The 24,530-nt window shown below is 43.3% G+C and overlaps 1 protein-coding gene across 6 annotated transcripts in view; it reads left to right on the forward strand.

Moving 5' to 3' along the window:
* prickle1b (prickle homolog 1b) overlaps positions 1-24,530 on the forward strand; it is a 138,888-nt gene that overhangs the window by 91,573 nt on the left and 22,785 nt on the right. For 2 of the 6 annotated variants that reach the window (XM_067999862.1, XM_067999867.1), the window contains exon 1: positions 15,973-16,235. The exons of 2 other annotated variants lie outside the window; for them this stretch is intronic. The gene's annotated coding sequence lies outside the window, so the exon portion shown is untranslated. Of the gene's footprint in view, positions 1-15,108; positions 15,263-15,488; positions 15,609-15,972; positions 16,236-24,530 lie in introns of those variants that run through there. 2 more of the 6 variants (XM_067999864.1, XM_067999865.1) reach the window with 2 other exon arrangements.

Here is a 24,530-nt window from a genome sequence, read left to right on the forward strand (position 1 = left end):
GATACTTTTGGGTCTCATGAAGTCACCAGCTTTACACTGGAGACTGGTGTCAGCCATGGCTCAGTGGTAGCAATCTTACCTCTGAATTATGAGGGTTGGGGGTTCATAGTCCCACTTTGTCTGCTCTCTCAGGTGGATGTAAAAAAATCTACCGTGGTATTACTTAGAAGAAGAGCAGAGGAGTTCTCCTTGGCATCCTAACCAATATTTATCCTGTAACCAATATCACAAAAAAATATTATCTGGTCATTATCACATTGCTGTTTCTGGGACCTTGCTGTGTGCAAATTGGTGCTGCGTTTCCTACATTCTTCAAAAGTACTTCATTGGCTGTAAAGCGCTTTGGAATGTTATGAGATTGTGAAAGGTGCTATATAAGTGCAAGTCTTTCTTTTCTTTTGCAATCAACAACAGGAGAATCGTGAGTATGCCATTAACGTAAAAGAGCCTTCATACTAGCACGGTTCAACAGCTCCAGTGAGACACCAGAATTTGCCTCTATTCTACAATACATGATTCCAGCGCAGTGCCAAGACATCATAGCACCTGGGAGCCCACTGTGGGTCGATACTAAGGTCTGGAGTCTTCAACTGTGTAAACATGCGGAGCTCAGCGTCCCAGAAGTGAATCAAAACTGGACTCTAGTCAAAGAGGCTTTAGTGGGCTTGACCTGTTGCATAATGGTTAACGTGAAGGCCAATATAAATGAGAGCTTTTTTCTTTGCTGGGGGGGGGGGTGGGGAAGGTGGTGGAGAGGGGATCTGGTCGTCAACAAATAGCAGAAACTGAAATATATTCATTGCATCTTTGTTACAAGTAACAGACCAAGGAAAGCACTTTGTAGAGTTGGTGATCTAAACTTGCAATGAACGAAGCAGAAACGTCAAAGTCAGTGCCCATTGACGTGGAAATTAGTCTGTCCTTCTGCATAAAGACTTGCTATTCAGCAGGAAGTAAAATGTCTTCACTGACTGGTGTGAGTGTAATATATGGGAGAATAATGGTGGTGAGGCAATTGATCTTCTTCCATGGAGGCGATTTAAAAAGCAGCAGGTTTTGTGATGCAACTTGATAAACAGTCATGACACTGACAGCTCATAAATCTATTGGGCTTTCTTCTTCTTTGACTGCTGAAAGTCAGCCAGAACAGTAAAAACTACCAGGCCCATTATATATATATATTTAATTAATGTCTGCATTACCTCATTGTTGGGGAGGCTCTCTTGGTAGTTTCAAACTGTTTTAACAGTGAAGAGGTAGATTCGACCCAGTTCTCCCTCTCCCCCACTCCTTACTGCAAACGCCTCAGTTGCTCGGGGAGTGCACTACATCGGCCATCGGGCTTAAAGCTGCCGATTCCTGCAAAGTAAATGTGGAAGCAAAACTCCAATCTGCATTACACAGCAGAGCCAAGCAGTACTGCACAGGTCTCTTAGTGACTCAGATGTTTGAAAGCGTTGCAGCAGTGCATGGACATCCTGCTCTCTACTCAAAAAGAATTCTAACAGGCATAGAAAAGCTTTCTGCCTGATACACTGATACTTCCAGACCAGCTCTGAACGCTATCTCTCAATAAGGGCAACCATCAGCTACTGGTAGGATTGCCAACTCTCCTGGATTGTCCTAGAGTCTCCTTTATGAGCAGCCAAACTCCTCATGTCATTTCATCAATCTATTCATTTTCATTTGTACATGGTAGCCTGGTTACATAAACTGTTTTGGAGGGCAAGTGATGTGGACTTTTTCTTTTAGAGGGATTGGCTAAAATGGTTGGTACTGGGCGGTAAAGAATAATTCCAGATAACCACTGCATGGTTTAATTAAGGGAGCAGTAACCTAGCTAGCAGCACTGCATAACTAAGACTATAGAAGGTGTTTTACTACTTGTGGTGGGGACTCCATTTGTTAGATGGGACTTCAAGTTTCTAACTGTGGTATTCCCAATATTTGAGTCTGTTTCATTAGTGTAAGCTGGTCAGACCTGCACACTTCTGTGGTGATTAGGAAGACACCAAATCTACGGAAACAGTCTGGAATCTTCTATGGATTAAACCTCGTGAGTGGCCAGTATGAAGATGCTTACACCTAGCTTTAAGTTATTGTTTCTGTGGCCAATTTGTGCTCATCAAAGCATGTCAGCGCTGGGAAATGGAACACTTTTTAATGTCAGCAGCAAGCACTCCCAAGATCATGAACTGATCAGATCCAGAGCAAAGCCCCCTCTACCCTGCCTCAACCTCAGATACTGGACCAATTTCCATTTCTCACACCAGTCACTTTTGTGATCGCTCTAAGTGACATTACAAATTGGTGCTGAATAACATGTTGAGGACTTTGAACTCACCAGGATTGAGAGCCTTTACTCTCTTAGGAGACACCTATCCCGTTAGCCTAGCCTCGGAGGTGAAAAGACAGTGTTCTAACCCACTAAGATGCCCAGAACTCCAGAAACAACTGTGCTTTAATATGGGACACCAAGCTAACTGGAAACATTCATACCAGTGATATCATCCGTGATATGCAAAATGAACTAGCAAACCCAAACATACTTCACTTACAAGTCATTTCCTCCCACAAAATATAAAGTACGGTAAAACTGAATCAAATGAATTAATTAAAAGCAACTTCAAAGCTGATGTTAGGAAGTACACTTCACACAAACAATGATTAATATCTGGAATGTTTCCCGGATAAAGTAGAGAAGCAATCAGAATCATTCAAGAGGCATTTGGATGCTGAATTGGTAGGGTGGGTCTGTCGGCTTCAATGGAAGGATGAGCTGGAATGACCTCTGTCATTTTCATTTATCTTTGTGATCTGGCATGAAGAGAGTGGTTTTAAGCTTTTATTCAAACATAATTAATTCTAATATCGGTTTAATCTTTGCTAAAGGAAGACTGCCAGAATCTCATTAATTCCCCCATTTTGCTTGCAGAACACTTTCCGTTTAATTAACATATAAACTACTTCAAAAACAATCTTTTTAGTATTAATATTGAAAACAGACTGAGATTAAGCCATAAAACACAAATGTTTGGGTGTGCACTCCAGACAAACTATAAATCTGAACCCTTGTTACATTTGGAATGTGCCAAAATGTTACCATAATTAAAATGCTGTTTAACGTTGGCTACAGGCACAAGAGGGATTTTAATAGATAATCCATTTAATTCCTTTGATTTATTATTTTTTCCGACAAAATTACTTCCATATTGAGCAAAAGTTTCCATTTTGTGGCACGATTGCTATCCCCTGTGGAAACTCAATGCAAGCTCATTGCAGATGGATTGGAGAGCCCATGTTGACCTGTATGGTAAGGCTGAAAGGTTTAGGAAGAGAATTCCAGATTGGAAGACCATGGCAGCTGCAGGATATGCCACCAGTGTTGGCGTTGGGTGGGAGTGGGACACAGAGTAGTCCAGAGGTGGAGTTTCGGAGGCGGAACATAAGGTTGACGGAGGTTTCACAATAGAATGGAGCAAGGCTAAAGAGTTGTTGTAAAGAGGAGTTTGTCAAAAGATGTGAGCCTGTTGGAGTTTTTATAGACTGGAGCTTGGCAAGGCAGGCATTGCACTGATAAGGCCAAGTTTGGAATTGATAATCATGTGGGTAAGGGTTTGAGGCAGTGGGGGCGGGGTAGGGATGAATGTGGGTGGTGTTTTGAAGTGGAAATAGATGGTTTTGGTGATGCACTGTCGGAGGTACCGTCTTTAAGATGAGACATTAAACCAAGGTCCTGTCTGCCCTCTCGGGTGGACGTAAAAGATCCCATGACACAGTTTCAAAGATGAGCAGGGGAGTTCTCCCGGTGTCCTGACCAATATTTATCCCTCAACCAACTTCAGTACAACAGATTATCTGGTTGTTATCTCATTGCTGTTTGTGGGACCTTGCTCTGCGCAAATTGGCTGCCGCATTTCCTACATTACAACGGTGACTACATTTCAAAAAATACTTCATTGGCTATAAAGTACTTTGGGCGTCCTGAGGTTGCGCAAGATGCTATATAAATGCAGGTTCTTTTCTTTCTTATTAGTCTTAATTCAACATTGTCACTCATTGTCCTTTGAATAGCCTAGGTATAACGATGGAGGGGTCCCACCCCAGTAAAACCAGCACTGTGTGCAGCGACAACACAGCTTGAGAGCAGAATGCTAACCAAGGCTGTTCTCCTACCAGACATAAACAAAGGGAAATCCACGAGGGCTTCAGGTCTGGCTCCTTTCTTCACCTCCCTGTGTATGTGTGTTCTGGCCTTGACTGTAACAATGGCGATCACAGGAGGCTGACTCCTTTTAGCACACAAGCAGATTCATTAAACTGAATCCCAGCAGGAAGTGTTAACTGCCTCTAAACTGCTTGCTCCATCACCTCAGCCTGCAGTGTTGATAACTAGTGCAAATAGAACTGTTTCATTTGAACCTACCTGGGTTTGGCTGGGATTTTACATGGGGGTTTAATCAACTGGACAAACTGTGGTTCAAACCTTGGTTAAACTTCTCCTTGCAGTGTGCTGAAGTGGCTTAAATGTTACCTTACAGTTAGAGGTTTCTCCGTGATGTTCATGGAAAGCTGGAGCTATTCATTAAGACAGTGTTTTTTTCCTCAGGCTACGCTGCTCTGTTATTTAACGCTGTCTTTGGCATAGCTACCCAAACTGTAACATGAAGCTGTGAGTGAGGCTGGAATCAGTGTACATGAGATAACATCCAAGTGTTGGTCTTGCAATGTTTTCAGTGAGTACCAAACACAGTGTGAAACAAAGAAAGAAAGAAGGAAAGAAGGAAAGAAAAGAACTTGCATTTATACAGCGCCTTTCATGGCCTCAGGACGTCCCAATGGGCTTTGCAGCCAATGAAGTACTTTAGAAGTGTAGTCACTGTTGTAATGTAGGAACTACATTAAATATTGCAACGGCAGCATAACATTAGCATCTAAATCCTCTCAGTGTCCGAAATGAACTCAGTGGATCATTCCTTTTAAAGGGGTGTTGTCATAATTTAAAGGGGTTTTCAGGCCTGCCTGACACTGTAAAGGTTTTGGAGCAGCCCAGTGGTTCTGATACCTCCCCATGGTCGAATAGTTTGCGGACACTCACTGGGCTCGGGCGAAGAATGGACACTTATGCGAGATAGCAGAGGGCCGCCAGTAGGTGCAAACCATTCCCTAGCTTGTGAGCACATTCAAGAGAGAAAGGGAGAATACAGGGGAGGGAAAAGCGGCCTTTTTGGAGCCACCAAGAAGGCCTTCTCCACAGCAAACTGTAACATCAACTTCAACATGAATTTCAGCAATTTGGCTTCTGTGTGCTTAATATTTTAAATTTTTTTTAGCATGGGTTCAATCAGTAACATAAATGTAATAACGGCATTCTGGATGACAGCGTTTACATTGTATATGGACATACATTGCTACAGCTTAGTTAACAACTTTTCAACACTGCCCCTTTAAAAACCTGGTTAAGATGCTGTGGTGTCTTCTTCTTGGCTTGCAAATAGTGCTCATAACAGCAGCCGATATCTAAGATTCTAATGTCCTCCACTTCTTTAAATACAGATGTAAAAATAACCTGAATATTGCAACAAGGTTTGGGATACGCGACAAAACGTGTGTATTGGCTGGACCGTTAGTTTAATAAAACTTCCATAAATTGACATAAAAAGATTCTGTCTCCTTAAAGTATCTCGTTAAGAAAAGTTAACTTTTGTCTTTGTTTTTTAAGACTGGCCCCTTTCCCACTAATCAGATTCTAATTTATTCCTCTTTTATATGCGCAGCCTGAAACAATTCCCTCAGTTCATGCTTTTTGTGTCTCTTCAAAAGGAACTGGGTGTGAATGTGAGTTTGAGCCAATGTCCTGGACAAGTGAATAAATTCCTCATTAATTATATGACCATTTAACACTGGGTATCTAAACAAAAAGCTACACAATTTCATTGAAAACAAAGTCCTTTTGCATTTTTCTGACCTATAGATACTGCACTAATAAATTATCTTTGATAATGACTTCCCATGGGAAGCAAAATAAACCAGCTAGTTGTAGGAAAAGGAAATGGGACCTAGGTGTTCACAGATAAATATTCAATTCCACTGAGGAAGCAGCTTGCTGGCCTTTGCAGGGCCTATGAAACTAGGCCCAACGATTGCAAAGAGACTGTTTTTGATGCAGGATGGGACACACCTTGCAGGAACCAAGGAAATGAAGGCGGCAGCAAAGGCAAGTCGTTCCTCCCTTGTGCAACGTTGACTGTGGGAGCTGTCAACATTTCTGGCCAGGAGCCAAACTAGTCGAAATGATTTATACCTACAAGCTGTCTCTATGAATGCGCGCACTAAGACAACTCATTGCTTCCATTCACGATTTAGTGCCATTGAATCTCCCCGCTTTTTCACAAAAACTTACACCAAACGTACCTCTCTGGTCAGCAAATCCATCTGCGGCTTCTAACTGATGTTTGTTTTAACAAAATAACTGTTATGCTTTCCACCTCTTCTACTTGTTGTCCTGACCTAGAATTTTACCTCTGATTAAGCTACATTGATCATTTTATTAAACCTTAAAAGGTCTCACTCTGTAGTACCAAATATCAATCATTTTCACCTGTAAATACATTTAGGTGTCAGCCCCAGCTCAGTGGTAGCACTCTCACCTCTGAGTCAGAAGACTGTGGGTTCAAGTCCCACTTCAGAGACTTGAGCTCAAAATCTAGGCTGACACTCCAGTGCAGTACTGAGGTGCTGTCTTTTGGATGGGACGTTAAAAACTGAAGTCTCAGGTGGACGTAAGAGATCCCATATTTTTTTATTCGTTCATGGGATGTGGGCATTTCTGGCGAGGCCGGCATTTAATGCCCATCCCTAATTGCCCTTGAGAAGGTGGTGGTGAGCCGCCTTCTTGAACCGCTGCAGTCCGTGAGGTGAAGATTCTCCCACAGTGCTGTTAGGAAGGGAGTTCCAGGAGTTTGACCCAGCGACGATGAAGGAACGGCGATATATTTCCAAGTCGGGATGGTGTGTGACTTGGAGGGGAACATGCAGGTGGTTGTGTTCGCATATACCTGCTGCTCTTGTCCTTCTAGGTGATAGAGGTCGCGAGTTTGGGAGGTGCTGTCGAAGAAGCCTTGGCGAGTTGCTGCAGTGCATCCTGTGGATGGTACACACTGCAGCCACTGTGCGCCGGTGATGAAGGGAGTGAATGTTTAGGGTGGTGGATGGGGTGCCAATCAAGCAGGCTGCTTTGTCCTGGATGGTGTTGAGCTTCTTGAGTGTTGTTGGAGCTGCACTCATCCAGGCAAGTGGAGAGTATTCCATCACACTCCTGACTTGTGCCTTGTAGATGGTGGAAAGGCTTTGGGGAGTCAGGAGGTGAGTCACTCGCCGCAAAATACCCAGCCTCTGACCTGCTCTTGTAGCCACAGTATTTATATGGCTGGCCTGGTTAAGTTTCTGGTCAATGGTGACCCCCAGGATGTTGATGGTGGGGGATTCGGCGATGGTAATGCCGTTGAATGTCAAGGGGAGGTGGTTAGACTCTCTCTTGTTGGAGATGGTCATTGCCTGGCACTTTTCTGGCGCGAATGTTACTTACCACTTATCAGCCCAAGCCTGGATGTTGTCCAGGTCTTGCTGCATGCGGGCTCGGACTGCTTCATTATCTGAGGGGTTGCGAATGGAACTGAACACTGTGCAACCATCAGCGAACATCCCCATTTCTGACCTTATGTTGGAGGGAAGGTCATTGATGAAGCAGCTGAAGATGGTTGGGCCAAGGACACTGTCTTGAGGAACTCCTGCAACAATGTCCTGGGGCTGAGATGATTGGCCTCCAACAACCACTACCATCTTCCTTTGTGCTAGGTATGACTCCAGCCACTGCAGAGTTTTCCCCCCGATTCCCATTGACTTTAATTTTACTAGGGCTCCTTGGTGCCACACTCGGTCAAATGCTGCCTTGATGTCAATGGCAGTCACTCTCACCTCACCTCTGGAATTCAGCTCTTTTGTCCATGTTTGGACCAAGGCTGTAATGAGATCTGGAGCCGAGTGGTCCTGGCGGAACCCAAACTGAGCATCGGTGAGCAGGTTATTGGTGAGTAAGTGCTGCTTGATAGCACTGTCGACAACACCTTCCATCACTTTGCTGATGATCGAGAGTAGACTGATGGGGCGGTAATTGGCCGGATTGGATTTGTCCTGCTTTTTGTGGACAGGACATACCTGGGCAATTTTCCACATTGTTGAGTGGATGCCAGTGTTGTAGCTGTACTGGAACAGCTTGGCTAGAGGCGCAGCTAGTTCTGGAGCACAAGTCTTCAGCACTACAGCCGGGATGTTGTCGGGGCCCATAGCCTTTGCTGTATCCAGTGCACTCAGCTGTTTCTTGATATCATGTGGAGTGAATCAAATTGGCTGAAGACTGGCTTCTGTGATGGTGGGGATATCGGGAGGCGGCCAAGATGGATCATCCACTCGGCACTTCTGGCTGAAGATTGTTGCAAACGCTTCAGCCTTGTCTTTTGCACTCACTTGCTGGACTCCGCCATCATTGAGGATGGGGATGTTTACAGAGCTTCCTCCTCCCGTTAGTTGTTTAATTGTCCACCACCATTCACAACTGGATGTGGCAGGACTGCAGAGCTTTGATCTGATCCGTTGGTTGTGGAATCGCTTAGCTCTGTCTATAGCATGTTGCTTCTGCTGTTTAGCATGCATGTAGTCCTGAGTTGTAGCTTCACCAGGTTGGTACCTCATTTTTAGGTACACCTGGTGCTGCTCCTGGCATGCATTTCTACACTCCTCATTGAACCAGGGTTGATCCCCTGGCTTGTTGGTAATGGTAGAGTGAGGAATATGCCGGGCCATGAGGTTACAGATTGTGCTGGAATACAATTCTGCTGCTGCTGATGGCCCACAGTGCCTCATGGATGCCCAGTTTTGAGCTGCTAGATCAATTCTGAATCTATTCCATTTAGCACTATTTCAAAGAAGGGCAGGAAAGGTCTCCCAGTGTCCTGGCCAATATTTATTCCTCAACAAACATCACTATAACAGATTATCTGGTCATTATCACATTGCTGTTTGTGGGACCTTACTGTGCACAAATTGGCTGCTGCATTTTCTACATAACAACAGCAACTATACTTCAAAACTACTTCATTGGCTGTAAAGCACCTGAGGCCATGAAAGGCGCTATATAAATGCTTGAAGTTCTTTCTTTAATTATTTGATACCAGCAAGTGATAAAGGCTCTGTTGTGACCCTCGACAACTACACTGAGCAGCTGGCAACACACACATTGTACCAGGGACAAGTGCTGAGGTATATTTTTTAAAAAGCCCAAGTCTGAATTTCAGCTTTCGTCACAAAGTACCACATTCCGGCCTTTTGAGGTACGGGGTCCGTGTCCTTAAATAAAATTAAAAGGGGATTGCATCAGCAGATGGACAAAATGTGATTCAATTCTCTGTGTCCAGTTATCATCTGTTCTCTGGTAGATTTTTTTTACTTACAATTCATTTTTGTCCTAATATTCGTGTATCCCTATTTGTCTAGTTTGGGAGTGAGGATATCCAATTCCTGGTGGTGTTAAGGAGTCTATGAATTGAATTCCTGGCATTCTACTGGTGAAGATCTTGCAATCCCTGTGATCTAGTGTGTATGGGGGGTTAGCAGGGAAATATCTCTGTTCACTGGTAATCTTCACTGACCTTGGTTATTACGATCAGGCTCTGGTTACGTAACCACTAAGTAAAAAGAGCTCTGCGCGAATGTATAGTGCACTCAAAAATTCTTCTTCTCATGCTGCTGCAAATTGACATCTATTGGGAGCCTGCGGTAAAAATGTTGGTGAGATGTTTACTCTGACATTCCAAATTAACACTCACATTCACAGATTCTTAAGCATCTCAGCAGAGCCTGGTGTTAATGGCCTCTTGCGAGTTTCCTGTCACTAAACATAATGCAAGTGCCACGCAGGTAATTATGTACAATATATACATAAGGTGTCAGCCTTGGCTCAATTGGTAGCACTCTCGCCTCTGCGTCAGAAAGTGTTGGGTCCAAGTCCCACTCCAAAGATTTGAGCACATAATCCAGGCTGGCACTTCAGTGCAGTACTGAAGCAGCTGAGTACACCCAGTATAAATGGAGCAGCTCCAACAACAGCTTGCAATTATACAGTGCCTTTAACGTAGTAAAATGTCCTGAGGCGCTTACAGGAGTGTAAATCAGACAAAAATTGACACTGAACCAAAGAAGGAGACATTAGGACAAGTGACCAAAAGCTTGGTCAAAGAGGTAGGTTTTAAGGAGGGTCTGAAAGGAGAAGAAAGAAGTGGAGAGACAGAGAGGTTTAGGGAGGGAATTCCAGAGCTTAGGGCCTAGGCATCTCACGGTACGGCCGCCAATGGAGGGGCAAAGGGTGATGGTGGGTCTAGTAAACCATTCTCATTAATTCTGTATGTTGAGCCTGGATTACATCAGCTCTCAGGATAACCAAGGCATAACATAATCGGACTTGCAAATGTGCTGAATAGGCATTTTATAAAGATGAACGTACACCTCCTCCAGCGTTACAACCGAGATAGTACACTTGGACCGTGAGATCGCGTTCATTCTGGATCAGGTTTGCTGCGAATTGAATAAAGCCTCTCGTTATTTGCACTCATCTCTTGTCCTGTCCCTGATCACAAACTGATCAAGCTCGGCGTGTAGGCTGTGGCTTTCCTGAAAGTGAGTTGGGATTGGAATCCAGCCGTCTGCAACTGAACAACTCGAACCACCGTAATTCACAGCCAGTTCTTGTTGTTGGAAATTTCTGGGTTGCAAGCCAAACATTCCTGGATACGGGATGAATTATGGGGGTACTTACTAATAAAAGTGGCTGTGTAGAAGCTGATGTAATTTTCGCGTAGGTGTTTCATTTCAAAGAAAATTATTTTATTGTGGCCACTGGCATTTGTAATACCCTATTGCGCCTGTGTTTACATGCAGGAATTTATTTTTCATTTGCAAGCCAGAAATTCCAAGCAACAATGTCTCTTTGATCTGGCACCAAGAAGTGGGAGTTTTTTGCCCTGAACTAAAGCTATCACAAAACAGCTCTACAATTTTCTTGTAAATCTACAAGAAATTAGAGTTTCCAGCTGTAGTGTGAACAGGACTTGTTATTTAGGTTTATCCTACATTTTTCATTTTTTTTTGGTACAGATTTTATGTCAGATCATCTCATCCGCCCAGCATAAGTGGTTATTTGGCAGCAGCCTGATTACAGTTTTGTTTTTTGCATGTATATAATTTACATTCTTCCATAGGAAACTAAACTTGCTACCTGTTGACATAATTTTATAATGAAGGGTTTGACTTTTAAGTTATCCCAATTTCTGAAATGAATTTTAGTCATAATCGAGAGTCCAATTTTCTCCCCTCCTTTCCTCAAGGGATCAACTCGCTTCATAGATGCCAGCAGCCAGAGGATACCCCTATCCAAGCACCTGAGTGCCGATTGTGAACACCGGCAGGCAATTCGATCTTGGGGGTATCCCAGCGAGCCCAATTCCGTCTCCACCCAATGTTTACACACATACACAAACACACACCAATACACACTCCAAAAGGGGTTACTGCACAGTAATCAGGAATAGGAATCGCAGTCGATTTCTCCTCCCAGCCGAGAGGCACAAGGGTCAAGAGTAGCACAGTCACTGCTGTCATAATTGAGATCAGTCTCCCCAGCAAGACCAGGGATCAGAAATGGTCTGCGTGGCTCACTATGACACCGCACAGAGCATTTGTCACCTGTCCACTGAACCCCTCATCATCAAATGGAGTCTTACATAGTTACACAGATGTAGGAGCCAATTTACTGTAGGTATAAATCCACAGTTATTGTGAATTTGCAATGGACAGATTATAAAGCACCAAATGCTTTTCAAATGGGTTACAGCTGGCATTAAAATAATGCCAGTTAGAAAATTTAGGCTGAGAATTCTATTGGGAAAGACATTGAACAGCCCTCCTCACTTCTCAGAGTGCTCCAGAGGCCAAAGGATGGGAATGGAAATGTAAGTGACAGCATTGACATCTATAAAGATTAATAGAGTTGCTGTCATGTTCTTTAAAGATACAGACATAGAAAGAGGACGCATTGCTCACAGAAATGCTGTGAGATAACAATCTGTAAGTTGTTCAATTCCCTGTCTGATCGCCATTCTTTTTTTATATTTCAAAATAAACTTTATTCATAAAATTTGTAAAGGTACATACAATGCAATTCAAGTCACGCTTCAAACAATACAATACAGGTCATACAATTTGCAACGGTACATACAGTACAAATCAGCAGTCCCAGTACAATCAATAGTACCTGTCTGATCGCCATCAGTTTGGGTCAGAATGACCTGATCTGGATGTGATCTCTTAATGTTCATTCTGAGCCAGCTTATCTACTGGGAACCAACAAATGACCTGCCTAGGATATAGATCTTTGAGATTAGGTCCAGTGAAAAGGTTAACATCAAGATAGAATAACCAATTGCAGCCCAGATCTGTACTTATGGTAAGAGGTAGGAGTTAGAATTCTTGGGTGGAGTAAATAAACCTTTTGCTGAGGGTCCTATGTTCTGTATCGTGGTACTTTTATGGCAGCTTTCACTTCGGCTGCAGTGCTGTTAGGTAAGTGAGGTAGTGATGGTGCCTCTGCGGGCACCTAAACCTGTACATGATTCTTTTAATCCGGACTCTGAGTGCCTAGCATCCGTGAGGCAGCTCCTGGCATATCTGGCTTCCTTATCCCTGCAGCAAGGCTTGTAGCCCAGCATTTCTATGATAAGGGATCTGGATTCAGTCGTGTACATGCTGGGAGACTGAAAAAGGCCAGGATAAAAACAGCTCGCATCTGCACCTTTGGTGCTGTAGAATCTGCCCCACAATATAAATGGGAGGGGGAGGGGGGGAGTACGAGTTTGCCGCTCCAGCAGCCAAGGGCATTGCGGAGCTGGTCTCACTTAAAGCGGCTCTGTAATGTAAACGGAGCACGCGCTACAAACTGGCATCGATGGTATAAATGGGCCTTTGCCCCACAGCTGTCAGCATTGGACAAATCCTTTGTGTGAGATTTTCATTCACGGCCGTAAGCCCGAGGGGTCCACTTATGGCAAAAGTATAAACGTGGCTAAAGGCAGCAAGCTGTTTATTTTTCTTTCATCCATCTTATCCTCTGTTCCCTGTCTCGTCCTCTCTCTTCGGTTTACCGTCTGGGCAGAGTGGCCTCCTTTACACCACGCTGCCCCACCTTTGACATTCAGTGACGGGCGCCAGTCTCCGCCGTGCGGGCAGGCACATTCATATAGTACGGAGAGTCAGAGTACAAACGTGCCGGAAACAATCCTCTACGTTGACTTTTGCGCAATGGGCAGCCTTAAACTGAGGGTCTTTGTGGATCTGGGCTGCTGTCGCTTCTCAGCAACTATACTCAGGAGCGCAGTTAACAAAAGAACCCTCCATCTGCAGTTGGCCGCACTCATATAAAGTATAAAGGCTTTTGCTCGCTCCGTGAGCCACCTGGCTAGGGGATTTGCAAGCACCCGGGAACAGGAATAGGCCATTCAGCCCCTCAAGCCTGCTCTGCCATTCAATCAGATCATGGCTGATCTGTACCTCAACCCATTTACCCGCCTTCCCTCCATAGCCCTTGATACCCTTACCCAACAAAAAACTATCTGCCTCAGTCTTGAAAGCTCCAATTGACCCCCAGCATCCACAGCCTTTTGGGGGAGAGAATTCCAGATTTCCACTGCCCTTTTGTGTGAAAAAGTGCTTCCTGATTTCACTGCTGATCTAAGTTGGCCTGGCTCTTATTTTAAGATGATGCCCTCTTGATCTTGATTTCCCCACCAGAGGAAATGGGTTCTCTGTAACCACCCTATCCAATCCTTTTCTCATTTATCACCCCTCAATCTTCTAAATTTAAGTGAATACAAACCAAGTTTATACAACCTGTCCTCATAAGTTAACCCTTTAAACACTGGTATCATCCTGGTGAATCTGTGCTATACCAGCAGTCTTGCTTCCCATCGTTGAAAAGCCACAGAGGTGCTAAGATTTACTGGCAGGATGTAAAAGCAATTGCAATCTCCCGCGCGTCTCCGTGTGAATGCAGGAGAGTGGATATGTCTGCTCTATGCTAATCTCACTTTAGATGAGCAAACACCGGTCCGCAATGTGAAGTCGAAGGTTTGCATTGAGTTGCTATCAACAGATTGATGCCAACCAATCGCCAGGTGCTACCTGGTAAAACTGTCAGTATTGACGCTATAATACCCAAAATAGTGCGGCCAACGGCAAATGTGCAGTTCTCCGCTATCCGCTGCACTTGTAAATGGGCCCGAATTTCGTTGTTCTGAGCGAAGCAGAGAGTTAGGTTTTCCTGGGTGTCGTGAACCGCCTCTGTTTAAAAAAGAGGAATCTGATTCTCTTGTTTTTTAGCAAATAGGAATCCTCGGCCTCCCACGTACAACAGGAGCGATGGTATCCGATATGTTGACCGGGGTGAGTGGTGGGTCTCAGGTTTCAGCACTGAATCAGGAAAATGATGCCTCCTGGTGCTTGAAGTGACTGTGGAGCAGCCTTTCTGTTAACATCCCTGGGCAATCACACACAGTACGGGTCATAAAGAGGGAATTGCTATCTGGAACCGTCCTGCTGTATTACAAGAAAGAAATCATAATGATTTGTACTTTAAACTCCTAATGAAAGGCTTGCTTTCCATTATATTTGTACAACTGAATTACCATCCACATAATATATTAGCTATTAACACCTCTGATTACCCACACAGTACACTTGTACCTTGCAGTCAACTTGTTTTACATACTGGCATAACATTAACCATCTATACACTTGGGGAGGTGGTAAGGGAGAGAGAGAGAGAGAATGCCTGTTTAGGAAACGAGTTATAAGAATTCATATGTTAATGACCTCTTCAGCATCTGTGGAGACATGTTAAATTATTCTGGCACAATGCTACAGACTTGCTGACATCATTGTTAATTGTGAAGTAAGATGATTACAGAGGGGCGTCGATAGACATTCATTCAGTCCTGTGTGTGTGTGTGTGTGTGTGTGGAAAGGCAGTCAGTAACAGAAGGAAGTTTACTTTAGTTTCGGGAGTCTTTGTCTCTCCAGAGTATCTCATAAACAGCCCCCGAGTCCTCAGCAACCAGCGCCTGGGAGTAGATAAGGGCAACATTCTTCAAGGAATGAGGTAAGACGCATCAGGCCCACAGCCTGGGCAGCTATTCTGAGCACCCCCTTTAAACCAGTTAAAGAATTCGGCTTTTTCTGTGGTATGTGTGTTACTGTTTTTATAGGGTTTGTGGTCACTGACTCAGTGGCTGTGTCACGGGATTGTGCTAGGGGTTTAAACGTGATTACAGGGTTAAAGGCATTACAGTTAGCCGGGATTAAGGGTATTAATGCTGGTAAACTGATACTATTTTATATATATGTGTGTGTAATATATACATCTCCAGTAAATGTGAAAGACTGGGCAGTTTTTTTCTCAAAAAGAGCAGTTTCAGGATTTTTAAAAAGAACATCAGGAAGACTGAGTAAGTCTTATCTTGCAGATCGAATTGAAATATAATTGATTGCAGGTTAAAGGGATGGAACTGCACTTGAAAGGTTTTGTGTGGCGGCTGTTCGGTTCCTTAAAGAAGAATGTGCATCTTGCGCAGCAGTAGGCACAAGAAAAGCTTCTCTTCAAATGCTCTGCGATGTGTTTTAAAAGAGTGTCCCCGGTGTGTTTGATGTGGGTTGGAAGGGTCTCTCTCCCTGTTGTTGCGGCTCGCAGGGAGTGTTGCAAGGTTCACTGCATGTGCTGGAGCCCAGAGGAAGTTGATAATGCTGGTTGCCATCTGGGTTTGCTGGGCTTTTTTTTCCCTCAGTGTGTTTGCCCGACACCTTCATATAAGGGGCTGGTAGGTTGGTGACAGCATGAATATGGATGTTTCAGCAGCCGATGTGTAAGCTTGCAAGTTTATCACAGCGTTACCGAGCAGGCAGAGAGTGGGTCATATCCTGAACAGGCGAGTCAGCTGCTCAGTCTTTCAGCGTGAAGGCTGCTTGCTGCTCGCTCAGCAAATCACAGGACTTAACAGGAAGAAAGTGGGGACTATGCAGGAGGTTTTCAGCTGTAAATAGTTATTCACAGAAGGAATGCTTCGCTGCCTCTGAAGGTAAGATTGCAAAGGCGTCCTTTGGCTTTTAGGAGCTGATATGCAACATAGTGAACGTGTGGTACTGTACGTTGTAAGGTTTATATGCTGAATAGGTGTAAGAATTTATCTGGACTTAATTGGTTGTCAAAAGTTGGCTTGAAATTGTGGACAAATGCTTTGTTGATTCTGAAAAGGGTGATTTGGGAATCGGACGTCTCTGAAGGTTCTTGTTGTCAGTTGGCCTGTGGAAGAACTGCAGCCGCCTTTCCTCAGAGCCCCTTTAATTGTGCACAGAGCTGATTCTCTGCTTGACTGAGTGTTGGTAGTGACGGGCAGATCGGCAGATAGTGCGAGTGCAGGGGGGGGGGGTCCAGCCGATACTTGCCTTCAGCTCACTGATCAGGCTATTCCACGCACTTCCTCAGCTCAAGTGACAGCCTGTTGCTCGCTGAGAGACTTTTTTTGCATTTAAGCCGAACTAACTTGCCACTGGTGAGTTGATGCATGTTCACTTAGTGTCGGCGTGAGTCGCCGGACATGTAGCCCCGGCTGACTTGCCAGGTGGTCTGTTGTAAGACTAGACTGCTCTTTTGGACGAGTGTCGGCAGAGATTTGGCCTTGAAATAATGGGTTTAAGGAAGTTCAGCTGGCAGTTTGAGGCACCGCTCCTCAAATGCACTTCTAGGGTTTCTACTCTTGGGGGAGGAGAAGAACGGAAAATTCGTAGCATTTGTGGACTGTCAGTTAGAATTTTGTGGCTGCTTATATAATAGCAGAGAGTTCAGAAGTCTTTTGCACTGAATGAAGGAGCCGTAAAGTAACATTGATTCAACAAGACTAAACGCACAATATTGTCTGGTATTGCAAATTAAGGACTTTAAACTGATGATATTTTAACTTGTTTTGTGTAAGTTTGAAAGGAAAACCTACCTTGTTTAAAAATATATAATGCAAGGAAACAAAAATAATTTAAATATAGTTAGCGGATGTATATATACTGTTGGACTTTTGCCTAAATAATTTTGCACAGACTTGTACTTAAGAAACACACAATAGTCCAGGTTAAATTTCAGTATGTAATCTTTTCCCCCTGCATAATGATAATTTAACTGGCCCTAAATCTGTTTCTATCAATAAGATTAAACCACAAAAATGAAACTTCTAATACAAATGTATTGAGAGCTCTCAGGGCTTGGGCTCAAGGGGGCATGACGTCACTGGTTTGCGTTTGAATCTAAGGAATGAAGCTGCCATCGAAAAGTTGTTCCTTTCCATACAGGTTCTGATTATACCGAAACCTGGCAATGTAACCCAGGATTGTGATGACAAATTGAGCTGAGCTATCCCGATTATAGTGAGTGCTCTTAGAAGAGCAACTCCTCAGCTCAAATATTATCTTTATTTTGGAAGTCTCTCATTCCCCATTCCCAATTTCCCCACCTTCTCTCCTAAAGGCACCGACTCTTACTGGCTTACGGTTACTTGGACGCTGCCCACCCCCCCCCCGTACCTTGTCGAGGTGGAGGCATTATTCATGTGTGATTATTCTACCGTGGGAGACATCAGAGCCGAGCCAGATTGAGTCCTAATCTGACATCCAAACATAAGTACCTGCAGCCGAGAGTGCTGATCTGTTCCCCTTGCCCATTTTGCCCATCCTAGTATAAGAGTACTGTAGTGAAATTGAAGGGTTTCCAATGTGAGAGAGCTGATTCAGTTTTCAGTCCATCATCAGGTTAGACATGCCTGAATTTGCATTGAGTCCCTGAGATGTATAATTTTTACACCAGCCTATCTTTCAAAAACAATTATCAAAAGAAACGCATTACCCTTCATCCCATGGATTTGTCTACCAGTAATTTCAATTTTGCTTTTTGAAGATTAAAGAGTAAATCTTACAAGTAAATGGCTTGGATAGAGTCTGGGATACATTAGGTCATAGACAGTTTGTTGAAGGAACAGACATGATGGTCTAAGTTGCCGTATATTTAAGGCATAACCTAGAACACATTAATTAATCTGTCACTAGGTCTATTAAAACCCAGTCACTTGACAAGATTCATTTAGATGTGCCTGCAGTGAACCAGAACCAAATGTCTAGCTATCTGATTTCACTTTACAAATATAACAAACTAGCAGGTCATTGTGCAGCAATATATATTGTATATACATATATGAGTAAGTTTTTATTTAGTCTGTCATGAGGTGGTACATTGCCAAGGGTTTCCTCACACTTGTTGTACTAAAGCCTGGGTTTGTTGAATATCACACCATCCTCTTGGCTTCTCAAATACCTATCAAGTGTCCCTACTGAAACCTGTCTGAAGCAGGGCTTGTAAAGTGCAACAAAGGAGCGTGTTGTTCAGGAGCCAACAGGTGAGAGAGTGTAACCTGAGTGCGTGTGTGCATTGGAAAAAGGATTACCGCTGACACTGACTTACAGTCTGAAAAAAAGAGGACTCTAAATCCCAGTGTAAAAACTGTACTATCCATTTGGAATTTTAGTTCCATGAGCCCATTCAAATAAAACTATCTGATTACAACAAAATTTTTTGTGTTGGCTGTGCCGCAACCATAAGAAAACACGTTCTTATTTTTGTTACAAGTAGAGAGGCCAACAAAAATATCACAACTGGAAAGTCCTTTTGACCAAAAAAATATATTGGAAAGCAGCAATTTTATTTTTCTTAATCAGTGAGATTCATGATCTTTGCGTGAAGTCCGATGCTGTTTTTCCAGTTTAAAAAAAATCTGAATTGCCACAAATAATCACACGCATTTTGTTTGGAAGCCTGGGCTATAAGAGGCCGAACAAAGGATGAATTTGCTTTCCTGAGCGCTTGGCTGCGCCCGCATCATTTTGGCGAGCAGCCAGCGATGCTACCTGCAGGTGATCGCTGCGGTTCTGGGCTGGGACAAATGTCCACGTCAAGCCATTCTTGGAAAGCTGAAAGCATTCAACTGATAAGCATTCAGCAACCTGTGCAGAACAATACCTCCAAATATAACCTCCCTCCTCCTGTTGGGGACTGCAATTGGCACCAAAGTTTTTTTTTAAAAAAAGGACGCAGTTAAAATGTGTGTTTTTTAAAGCTGATACACTGCTGATGAGAGAAAATTTGGGGGTACAAGATATTTCTCATGTTTTTCCATTTTCTCACCTAACAGCCAAAAGTAATTCATTGTATGTGAAGCACTTAGACATTTCTGAGTTGTGATACGGTGCTATGTGAATTGGAGTCAAAATGCTACTTTATAATATTCATTTTACATAATGTACAGTCAACCCTGATAAAGATTGCATCTGTTGACTCAAATTGCTTTATAACACAGACATGAAGTCCCTTTTTATGCTCATTCATTCAGACAGAACTAAAAATCATATGTCGTTTTAGACCTGAATTTCTTCCTGCACTGGCATTGCGATCCTACCTGGTTTCGCTGAATTTCCTCTGCTCCTACATTCTTTGTATTACCAGGTTTATGTCAGACTGCAGAACTATTTAGATATACAAGGATCTGCTTTGTTTTAAAGAGTGTAATAGTTTTAACATTTTTTTTTGTCGCAATGTGCTGTGTTTGTGGCTCACTACAATACAGGTTTGTACCTAAAGATGTGGACTCAGTGCAGTCCCAGCCAGGGAAAACTGCTGGCTGCTTGACCAAGGGGAAGAAAATTGAAGGGAGTGCCTCAGAGCTGGCTTGATGGCAGCAATGGTGCAGAGCGCTAAAAACTGGTGGGCTTGCTCACAGCTAGGGAGCAGGGTCTGGTGAATGGGTGGAAAGCATCTAAAGGAGAGGGGAGAAATAATTGTGTTCAAGCAGATACATTCAAGGTATCCAATTGAAATTTAGGATAAAGATTAGTTTAAAGGAACAATGTTTAGTGCTTCTAACTATGAGCAAGATTGCCACACCTGGCTCCATGAATGATTGGCAGGAAGTAAAGATTAAATACGGCTATCAATGTAGTCTGTTAACAATACTTGTGTTTGAGGCTTTCCCCCATCTCAAGAAAAAAATCATGAATCTTCCAAACCAATTATGCTAACACACTTCTACTTACCTTCAATCTGATAATTATCCAGTGTAGACATTTGGCACATGGCAAAGGAAATTCCATAGATGGAAGGTTAATGGGGATGAACAGCAAGTGGGGGCTCTTGTTATTTTTTTTGTAACAATTGGAATCCTCCAGAGGATCTCTGCACTCTTAAACACTAGTCTTCTGTTTGAAAATGGCTTTGCATGTGTTGTTTCTCACTGCTGTGCCCAGTACGTCAATATATGGGAAGGCATCGAATTACTCATTACCGTAAGGTGCTCTAGACAGTGGGTGTTACATTATCTTAACGTGTATTTAGCTTGCTGCTAATTAACATCTGGTTTTGTGAAAAGTGGCACTTACCTAATTTCCGCACTCTACCCCTCCCCCCTTTTATTTTATCTCATCCGCTCTCCATGGCCCTGTGAGACACTAACTGGGAATGTGGGGAATTGTTTACTCCGTGCATGTTGCAATGTAATGGCGTTGTCATGGCAGTGCGTTTTAATCTTGAGTGTTTCAATTCGGCAGCTTTTGACGCTACTGACATCACAAAGGTAAATCGGCTCCACACGTTTAGTGGACCAGAGGTGGAGCTCGTGAGTCCATAAGCGACTCACAAGACCGACCAAAAAAAGTGAGTCTCCAATGCCAATGGAATGATATGGGTCGGAGCATCTATAAACAAGGGTGAGCGCTAGAACTACCAATGTTCCCTGCCCACCGACACTAAGCTCATGATCTTAGCCAGACGGCCAGCCAGAGATGATGTCAAGAGAATTTGATGTTCTTTCTCAGAGTGAACAAGGAGGAAATCTGAGGGACAGTCAACTATGATCTTCCTTGTACACCTCATAGGGTGCAAAATTCCTCTGTGGTTACCGGCTCGCTAAATGCCACAAAACATGTGGGTCTGAAGACATGTGATCGGTTAGGAGGGGTCGTTAACTACCGAAAAAGAATGCAGTCACCTGTTTTTCATTAAGAGGAATTTCACCCCCTAGTAGCTGGACTGCAGACTTCAGTCCTGGAACAGGTCTTGTGCCTCAGTCTCGCCCTCCCGTTTGAAAGTGGTGCAGCGAGGCACAGCTAGAAAATATATCTTAAAATGAGGAGATGAATACTTCAAACTATTAAAAAAATATATAATGCAAACAACACAATGCTCAGAATATGGCTTTTCAAATTAACCTTCTTTGTGCAGGGCACTTCTGTTCAACAATAGGTGCCATCGGGATTTGATGTACTCACCTCAAGATTGTAGTTATCTCCAATTTCACCAACACAGTTTCAGTGCTGGTCTGTTTTGTGAGCTCTTGTGAACCTTGCTTCTGCTCATCCCTAAACTCTTCTTCATTCAATAAGTTTTATTAAAACGTAAGTTTGCTTCCCTTATAAGGCTTAGTGGGTGAATCCACTGCGGCATTGAGACACAACAGTCAACCAGCTCAATCGCTGGTCTGCGCTGAGCCATAGCTGTGTTCTCGGCCAAGGGCAGCAGTCAGGCTGTGTCAGTTGGCCGGGGCTCACGTTCCTGATCGCTATCTTGCTGGAAAGTGTACGTCAGGTGACGATGGGATTGCGCCCGAGTATGGTCCCTTCTATGGTCAAATAACTTGCCGGCATTCCATCTGATGCAAGTGATCGCTTGACTTTCCAGATGCCTGTGATAAACAGCCACTCGGGTTTGGTGCATGAGGAACTGTGTCCCAACCTTAGCCAGCATCTTTAGATAGGGAAACTGGCCAATAAAAGTTTTTATGTATTGGAACTGACTTTCTGTGCTGGTATATAAAAAAAATATAATGCAGTTGTGCTGTCTACAAGTGTACAAGTTCAGAAGGAATTGTATGCACTATGAATTCTCCACTCATTGAAATTGTTTCCTAAATCACTTTACTTTAATAATGTTAGAAGTTATTGAAAAATCAGGCTACAAGCATATTTTAAGTTCAACACTGACCTCAGTGTGATGGTAACATGAGACCTCTTGGCAGGTGTCCAGTGTTTGGAGGAGCTTTTTTTGCAGTCAGCTGACTCATTTGTGTCTGTTGAGTTAAACCCTGGAAATAAAGATTTCCTTCTTGGCTCTGACTGGACTGCCCAGTGTGGTCTGAGAAGCCGAGCAGGCTAATCTTGTTGAGCGAACCCGTTTGTCAGAATGCAAGCCTTTTGATGGGGGCGGGGGGGGGCTTGGTCAGTGTTTGACCATTGTTTCCCAAAATAACCATATGAGCTCAGGCTGCCATTCCAGTTACCTGCTTAATCAGTAATCTCCAGTTCCTCGCTTCAGGGGACCACTACAGTGCATTGTGGGCAGACACATCTGATGTGCATCTTGTATTCCCCAAAGCCGTGTTAACGAGAAGTTTTACAAAGGGGAAGTTGTTAAACAATTTTCCCCCCACACAGGACAAGGGATGAACGGCAGGGGTTGGATCAGAGAGAATGCTTGTGTGTCAGTGGCTGACCTCTTGTTGCACGTCAATGCTGACCACAGGATTCAGAGCTCATTTCAGCTGCAGTTTCATGTCTGCTGAATATCAGGATATTGCAGCCACTTTACTAAATGAAGAACTTACTGCTTAACTCTTCCATTTAGCTCTAGGCTTTTTGAGATGAGCCAACTGACAGATCTAGCTAAAGAAATGTCTCACAGGAAATGCTGAGAGTCCTGGGTATCTGTTACTTCTATTTTCTAGTCAATTGAATTAATATAAAATTACACCGAAAACCCGATTAACTCCCACATTCTCAGATTTCTTTACTATACACTCCATAATTACTGGAATGCTGGATGTAATGCAACAGAGCACCACAGAAAACTGCTTTTAATAACTTGATTTGCACAATATTCTGTACATTGCATCCCAAACTAACTGGGTTTGATTAAGCCTCGCAATATGCCCATGTATTAGCGGAACTGACAAACTCGAAAAGCCAGAATTAATGTTGTATTACTCGTCAAATAATCACATTTAGCACTGTGAAGTGTTGGTACATTACAACAGTGACTACACTTAGATAAATGTTGGCCAGGACACTTTTTTATCAACCAACATCACTAAAACAGATCATCTGGTCATTAGCACATTTCTGTTTGTGGGACCTTGCTATGTGCAAATTGGCTGCTGCGTTTCCTACATTATAACAGTGACTTCACTTCAAAAGTAGTTAATTGGCTGTAAAGCGCTTTTGGGCATCCTGAGGTTGCAAAAGGCGCTATATAAATGCAAGTTCTTTTCTTTTTATCTGAACACTTCACCATTCTGCCGTCATTTAAAATCTCAAAGTGAGATAACTGGCTTGCCATTATGAAGCATGCATTTAGTTTCTTTTACGTTTAGCTGAAAGTTTTGTGGTCACTTGTAGAGGGATTGTTAATTATTGATAAGTGGTCAAGTAAAGCTCTGTAAAGCAATTAGGTGAGGAAAGCTTCATTAAACTGAACAAATAGCCACTGAATAGGGCTGACACTCCAAAAGTTAATCGTGTGTAACCTACAAAAACAGAACTTTTATTTTATTTTTCACCTATAAACTACCTCGCTTTACTCAAAACAAACAAAGGCCCTGTTCTGTCGGAGGTCATTTTTTCAGCTGTTTCTCTTACCTCCTACGTGCCAGTGCTGACTGATAGACATTGCTTATTTATGAATTGGCTGGGTCAAGACCCACAACGCTGAGAAAAAGGATACCATAGCATGAAGATATCTGTTTTTTCTTGAGCAGTGTTATTAATGAGCCAAGCCATACAATACTGGAGCTTTTTCTGTCATTTGCATTCTCAGCAAAATATGTGTAGAATTCTGGGTTAAATACTTATGCCTGAAAATTCTGAATACAGTTCAGCTTCATCTATTGACTTGTTCCATCTATTGACTTGGAAGGATTTTTACCCCTGTTACTGGAAATGGTCTCCTTTAGTCTGAAGCATTGGCTATTTGCCAGTATATGTAAAATTCCCATTATTTTCTGGAAACTCACTCTGCTGGCTGTTCTTCATGTGCGCGCCTCAACGGTAAATGTATGCTAGCTATTCAACTGTAGGGGGCATCACAGCCAAACTCAATTCTATCCCTCATCTGGCGTCCACACTTGGCCACTCCCATCAGGGAGTCGCTGGATAGCAACGAGTAGCGAGAACACTTGGCCTATTTTCCTCTCTCTAACCCAGGGTAGCAAGGTCATTGACCTTGCTGAGATCAGCTAACTCAACATAGGAAGGAGATAGAACCTGAGACATTTTTCATCTATGTGGCTCAGTTG

Source organism: Heptranchias perlo, chromosome 18 (genome assembly GCF_035084215.1).
Source record: "Heptranchias perlo isolate sHepPer1 chromosome 18, sHepPer1.hap1, whole genome shotgun sequence".
NCBI classification, from domain to species: Eukaryota; Metazoa; Chordata; class Chondrichthyes; order Hexanchiformes; family Hexanchidae; genus Heptranchias; species Heptranchias perlo.